The sequence below is a fragment of the Alligator sinensis genome, unplaced genomic scaffold (assembly GCF_000455745.1).
Source record: "Alligator sinensis unplaced genomic scaffold, ASM45574v1 scaffold609_2, whole genome shotgun sequence".
Taxonomy (NCBI): domain Eukaryota; kingdom Metazoa; phylum Chordata; order Crocodylia; family Alligatoridae; genus Alligator; species Alligator sinensis.
Genome location: NW_005842090.1, coordinates 1507903 through 1515607, shown reverse-complemented (window position 1 = coordinate 1515607; position 7705 = coordinate 1507903). Strand labels below are relative to the sequence as shown.

The window sequence follows — 7705 nt, the reverse complement described above, 5'->3', positions numbered from 1 at the left end:
GTGAACACAGTACTCCAGATGTGGCCTCACTGGTGCTGAATAGAGGGGAATAATCATTTCCCTTGACCAACTGGCAACGTACATACCAAAGCAGCCCAGTATGCCATTAGCCTTCTTGGCAAGAAGGGCACAGTGCTGGCTCACATTCAGCTTATTGTCCACTGTAACCCCCAGGTCCTTTTTTCAGAGTGTCTGGAGTCTGATGAGGGGTACCTGGACTCTAGGCTCGAGATACCCCTCATTAAAGTAGAGGCACCCCTCATCAGACCCCAGACACTCTTCATTATACTTGAAGCATCCTTCATCAGACTCAAAATACACTTCATTAAACTGGAAGCACTACTCATCAGACTCCAGACACCTTTCAGTAGGTTCAAGGCCCCTTTATTAGACTCAAGATACCCCTTATTAAACTGAGGCACCCTTTCTCATACTCCATTCATTAGGCTTGGAGCCATTCATTAGGCTCCAAGTACCCCTCATTAGGCTCAAGATACCCTGCATTAATGAGGGGTACTTGGAGCCTAATGAAGGGCTCCTGAAGTCTGCTGAGGAGTGCCTCGAGTCTAAAAAGGTTGCAAACCACTGCTGTGGGATAATGCATTGGATATGCTCTAGGAAGGGAATAGCATCAGCCCAACACACGTTAAAAAGAGTTGCTCGCTAACCTGCATTCTTTCCCTGCGCTGAGTAAAGGCCTAGAGGCACTAAACAAAGCTTTTCAAAGTCCTTCTCTTGGCTTGGGACTGGGGGGTCTGTTTAGACAGCCCTGAATCTTTGCCAGAGGTAGTTTACATGTGTTAGTCTGAAGCCAGGTGGAAAGGAGGGAAGAGATGCATTGTATGGACTAACTGAATGCAAAGATGCATATGCAGCTAAAGTGATGGTTACGCGAGCGAGTAGTTGGCTGACATCAGTGGGAGAAAGTGCTTCTTGCCACTGGTAAAAGTTTCAGAATTCTGGTCATACCCAGTTGTCTGTCTGTCTCCCTCCATCCACACTCTGCCACTGTGTGACACAGAGTTGTTCTTTTCTGTTATGAAGTTTTATTTGCTTTTGACATTGTGGCACTCAGTTGTCTTGGGCAGCAGCACAGCCTGGGCATTGGGCACGATGCCACTCTGTGTAATTGTCACTTTGCCCACCAGCTTATTGAGCTCCTCATCGTTGAGGATGGCCAGCTGCAGGTGGCATCTTCTTGTCCCGCACCGCGTTGCCTGCCAGTTCCAAAATATCAGCTGTCAGGTACTCCAGCAAAGTGGCCAGGTAGATGAGTGTGCCTGCCTCTGCCTGCTCTGCATACTTGCCCTTGCACAGAAGGCCCACAGGGAACTGCCATCTGGCCTCCAACGACCACAACTTGGTCTTGGCCCTGGCCCATGCCTTCTTCCCACCCTGCTTACCATGGCCTGCCATTCTCATCACAGTACAAAGACCAAACATAGGTTGAAGAAGAGGCAGGGATTGAAAAGCTCCACAGAGACTGGGCGAGATGGACCTGTGGTCTGACCCAGTAAAATTACAGTTCTTATGTTCAGAATCAGGCCCTGCGTTGCAGTATGTCTGCGTTGTTCTCCCCCCGAATTACATTCTAACTTACAAAACTTTAGGCGTGGCAAAAGTGGGTGTATGTTAAAGTTGACTGTTGCTTGATTATTGGCACAGGTATTCTCTCAAAAGAGCACTAGATGGTCAGCACTGTGCACAGATGGTTATATAGGAATAGTAGTTGTCTTTCTTCTGGTTGTAAAAGCAGCTCCGGGGGTCCTTTGTAAACAGGGTTGGGGCCTTTCCTTTATGAGGGGAGCTTCTGCTTTATTGATTACTGGCCTGTTACCCAATTAACACCATTGCACATTTACTCCTTTTTATTCAGTGATTTATTAAATGACAAGGAGACTCTCAGGAGACGGCCCAGATGGTTTTTATTAGCCTAGCATCAGCAGTTTGCCATTTTATAAGGAAGGAAGGAGTAAAGGAAAGTACAAGACATGATTTTTGTCCCTTAACCTAATTTTTTCCTTAGAGCAGTGATTCTCAACCAGGGTGCCTTGATATCCTTTCAGGTATGCTGCAGGCAGCCACACAGAGTTAGCACTGTTAGGCATGCAAATGTGATTCACAAAGTAAACCCATAGGATGCCTGTAGATGTGAAGGAGTCTGCTCCGATGCACTGTAATTTCAGCGTCAGAGCAGATTAGATTAATAGTGTCTGCTGGAACATGCTAATTAGCACAGCCCAGCAGCCTCTGCCTCTGGTGTATTCAGCACCTCTGCACTTCAGAATGGCAATGTGAGGGCTTTAGAGCTCATCCAATGACCTTCAGTTAAAGTGCCCCTGCCACCATTTTGAAGTGCGGGACACTGAATACACGAGACGCTGCAGGTGCTTTAATAAGTGCAGCTCTCAGAGCCACTCTGATTAAAGTACCCTCCCACCTGGAGCACATGTAAAAACGTCCATAGACTGCAGGTAGGAATCCATAGTGTCAAACACATTCTGACCTGTTGTGGTCTTTCTGAGTTCTTTGCAACAGAAAAATTGCAATATTATTTTTCTGCAGTCAAAAACTTAAGAGCTGGGGTGTCTCAGATCAACGAAGGGGTGCCTTGAGTCAAAAAGACTGAGAACTGCTGTGCTGAAGCCACAAAGCACTAATGATATATCATCTAAATCTTCTTATAGTCCAAGTATGTGCCAGGCAGGATATGCTGGCCACTCTGTTCTCCCACATGGCCTCCTTGCTCTATTTTCTTCTTTAAAGTGGCAGCCTGTTTGTTCCCAGTGACATCCTGTACACCAGGTGCCTTGATGCCTTGCTCCTCCACTATCCATGATTCTAGTCATTTGTGCCCCTTCCAGCAGACTCCTTTGTCAGTATTATCCCCAGTTAGAGGGAATTCCACAAGTTTGCCACAGCAGGGCTCTCCTTTGGGGAATCACTGGGAATCACATCAGAGACAGAAGTAGGGTAACCGACTGCATTTCTGATGTCTTGTGCTGCCCTTTGCACCCTAGTTTAAGTCCTATTTATTGACAGAGGTTATGGAGATGGTACAGAGAAGGGAGACTTGCTGGTAAAGATTGCACAAACATTGTAATTTTGTTATCAGCTGTACTTCCTACCTCCCTTTCCAACTTCCAAGGCTCCATTTTCCCAGTGTGAACACTTTTGCTAATCCTCAGGTCTGTTAGCCTGTGGCCCCTGCAAAACTACTACAGTGATTCTCAGCCAGGTTGTTGTGGCATCTTGGAATGCCTTGAGATCCATTCAAGGGTGTCACAGTCTGCCATGCAGTGTTAACACTGCTAGGTATGCAAACTTGATTCACAAGTTAAATCTAGAGATTTTAAATGAGAATCCATATTGTGGAAAACATTTTGACCTGTTGTGGTCTTTCTGAGTTCTTTGCAACAGAAGAATTACTTTGTTGTTGTTCTGTAGTAAAAAAATGAGTGAAAACTAAGAGCTGGAAGTTTCTGAGGGGTGCCTTGAGTCTAACAACTTTGAGAATCACTGCACTAGAGGCATGTCAGATCTAGCACCTGCCTCAGAAGGGCAAGCTGCGTTGCTCTAACACAGAGCTTTCCAAACTTTTCATGTTGGTGACACACTTTTTAGACATGCATCATTTCGCGACACAGTAATTCAGTTTTACTAGCAAGCCGGAGGTTAAACTAACCCGTTATAAGAGATATGGACACACACACAAATTGTAATAATGAAATGTATGGGGACACAACATATCTCATGAAAACCTTTCATTTATATTTTTAAAAATATATGATTTGTAAGATAATAACATACATTGTTGTCATTTATGAGTAACAGTATGTAAGTATGTGCAAGAATTAAAAAAAGTTGAATAACACCAATAACTACTTACCATTTTAATGGGATGTATGAGGTTGATGGGATGAACACAGTTTCTGAATATTTGGTGGAATATTAGATAAAGACACTCGCATTTCGTCATCAAGCACTTTTAAGCTTCCACGTTTCAGTGTCTTTAAGTTTGCCATCGTTGCAAAGGATACTTCACAAATGTATGTAGTAGAAAACTGCAGAAGAATTTTTAACGCTTTTTTAGCTATGTTTGGATGCATTTTTGAAATGCGAATCCAAAAGCTGTCTAAGTCACCCTCTTCATACATCATTAAGAGATTTCGATCATTTTTTATGTCAGCTAATTCTTCTTCTTCAATAAGTGAAAAGTTCCTCGTTGCAGTTGAAAGAAATGGATTTCTGATCCAATCATAGTCTTGGATTTCAACATTTGGGAAGTAATGCTGAACTTTCTCTCCGAGCAATGTTAAATGGTCAACAATTAGCGAGCTGATATCACATTTTAGCTCGCACTCAGCAGTTTTGGAAAACATTTCAAAATTTCCTTCTTTCACTTTCCTTTTCCAAATTGCTATTTTGTCTCTCATAGCACAAATTTTATCTACCGCTGTTAAGATATTTTCTCCTTTTCCTTGCATACTGGTGTTTATTTTATTCAAATGTTCAAATATGTCAGCAAGATATGCCAATTTTGTGCACCAAAGTTTGTTTTGAATTAGATTGCAGAATTCAGTTTGCTGATTTTCCACAAAAAGTTTAAGCATCATTTCCCTCAATTCGTATACACGACAAAGCACTCGACCTCTTGAGAGCCAACGAACTTCTGTGTGTAGTAGAAGCTTTTTAAACCTTGCCCCCATTTCTTCACAAATATGAGCAAATAATCTTGATTGAAGGTCTACTTTTAATGTAATTGACCATTTGAACCACTTTGTCCAAAACTTTTCTTAATTCATTTCCAATGGTTTGCGCGACTAGTGCTTCGCGATGTAAAAAGCAATGAGTAATTATAATATTTTCATTCTCTTTCTTTGCTAAAGCTATAAAACCTTTTGTTGAACCAACCATTGAGGGCGCGCCATCTGTGCATATTCCTACACAATTTAACCATTGCAAATTATTTTCCTTCATGAAGCAATCTAAAGTTTTAAATATATCTTCACCTCTAGTTCTCATTGGAAGTTCTAGACAATACAAGAATTGCTCAATAATTCTGTCAGTATGAATGAAACGTACAAAAACCAATAATTGTGCTAACCCACTGACATCTGTTGCTTCGTCTAATTGCAATGTAAAGATCATATTATCGTCTTGAAAAATATCCTTCATTTGCTGCTTAATGTCATCAGACATGTCTTGAATACGTCTTCCAATCGTGTTATCTGCCAAAGGGATTTTATTAACTTCTATCTCAAATTCGGGCCCAAACATTGTTCGAACAATAGCACGGCAAGATTCCTTTATGGTGGTTTCGGCAATAGTGTGTGGGTCCTTGTTTTTGGCAATTATTTGAGCAACCAAGTAACTTGCCTTTTGAGCTTTCTCTGATGTCTTCATTCTCTTTGTGAATGATGCAGACTGCTTCTTTATAGATTTTGAAAGCTCAATAAAGTATTCTACTGGTTTTTCTGACAAATGACTGTGCTTTGAGGTAAAATGACGCTTTAATTTATTTGGTACCATACTTTCATTTGCAAGTATATCCCCACAAACTAAACACTGAGGACAAGGATTGTTTTCATTACCAGAAAATGTGAACCCCAGTTTCATATAATCTTTATTGTATAAACGAGGCTTGGAAATTTTTCCTTTACACTTCTTATGTACTAATACAGACCGTTCAACAGTTGATTCTTGCGTAGTTTCCTCTATAGCGGCTACATTTTGTTCATCGCAAATGTCATCTTCACCAGCTTTTCTTTTCTTCATTAGAAACTTATCCATTTTACGGGTAATTCAACTGCAATTTAATGAATAAATCTATGCAAATTTATTTTTAGGTTTTAGCATTAACTAAATATGAAAATAACAGGACTGTTTTTAGCGCTTATCTTTCTCTGTTTTTTCTTATGAAAATAACAGCACCTGCGCTCCACTCCCACAGTGATAAAGTGAGATAAAGATAGGAATCAGGACCAGGAGAAAATGTGAAAAATAAACAAAATTAACTAAAGTATTTACAATACATATTAGGACACATAGGTCCAGGTAGGAGCTCAGCTGCAAAAACACATGAAGTAGAGAAGCAAAAGTCCAACAAAAATGGTGTAAATATATATGTCTCACTACAAGGCTATATTGCTGCAAATATTTGCAACGCCTATGTCCAGAGTCCAGTTCCAGCACTCTCCGGTGGTACACTGCCGGTGGGTGGTCAATCCACAATTACAGCAGAGTAAAAATAAAAATAAATGGCAGAAATCAAATTATAAGTGCCACGTGGTGAGTGGCTTGCTGTTTGCCACATTGGGTTTGGGAGGGTGGCCTACCTTCAGCCAGCAGCAGGTGGGCTGACTGGGTGACAGCCTGCAGCTGCGCTCGCCCGGGTGATTGGGAGCACGCTGATTCCGAGGCTTCTGGCCTCCACTGAGCTAAGGCTTAGCTGCTTTAACATTAGCTGCTTTAGGAAGTTCCGGGGGAGGGGCCAAGGGAAGCAGATGCGAGTAAGGGAGCTCCGCGGTGCCCTTCCGCAAAATTTTCTGCATTTCGTGCGACACACCTACACACTGCTGCCAACACACTAATGTGTCGCAGCACACAGTTTGGAAAGCTCTGCTCTAACAGCTTAAAAGTCCCCACTTCATGCCTTACGTTAATACGGGACACTAAGACAACACATACATCCAATACATCCTACTACTGCTTTGCATCCTTGTTTCTGGCTTTGTAACTTTTCATATACAGTGGCACTCTGTTTACTTTACTTGTAAGGGTATCCATAGGGAATACAATTTACTGAAGAGTTCAGAGTTCAGACTGTGTGTTTAAGTGTGATTTTTTGAGGAATTAGATGCATGCATTTTACATGTATAATGGAATAGGGTTTTAGTTGCAGAGTGAAGTAGTCTGAGTATTGTTGAGCATGGGGCTGTCTAGACGTTAAGACTTGGAATCAGTGTTTATATTGCATATCTAGTAACTTTCTTGACTTTATGACTGCAGTGACAGTGTTTTACATCTAAAAAACCTGTGCAATACATTGCTAAGCTAATATTTTTTTCTGGGCCAAATAGTAGGGAACACAGTCCTTTGTAAACAAACTTTCACCTGCAGTATATCATAGAAATGTTATTATTAGAGGTGCCCTGATACATTGGTCCATATTGTATAGGCACCGATAAAAGGAAAATTCACATTATCAGCAATTGGCTTTTTTTGGCTGATATAGATGATAACGTCACCAATAAATGCTGCGTGCATGTGCACAGCTGCAGTATGCACTCAGCCAGGAGTGCAGCCCACCAGCTTGGAGAGCAGTGTTCAGCCGGTAAGTCTGTGGGAGGGAAAGGATGTAGGGGGACAGATCGAGGCCCCCGTTGTAAGGGAGGGAGTGAGGCTGGGGCTGGAGCAGGGGCAGGTGCTGCACAGCCGGGCTGGGGTGCAAGATGGAGCTTTGGCTTGTCCAGGGGCTGGGGGGAGTGGCTCCTGCCACTGCACACACCCTGGGGAAGGCATGGGGGGCATGTGTCCCCCGGTTCTGTGCACAGGGTGAGGGTGGGCTGCTGCTGCAGGCTCAGAGTTGGAGACTGTGCCAGCCTTTTCCTGGTTGGAGGGGCAGGGGCCAGGTGGGTGGCAGCCCCGGAAGGGGGGGGATACAGTGAATTTTGGGGTGGCCCTAGCCCCCCCCGTATTCCCC

At 42.9% G+C, this 7705-nt stretch overlaps 1 pseudogene; it reads right to left on the bottom strand.

Annotated features, from left to right (window-relative positions):
* Positions 1-1046: 1046 nt before the first annotated feature.
* Positions 1047-1416, bottom strand: LOC102375128 (annotated as a pseudogene).
* Positions 1417-7705: the final 6289 nt, after the last annotated feature.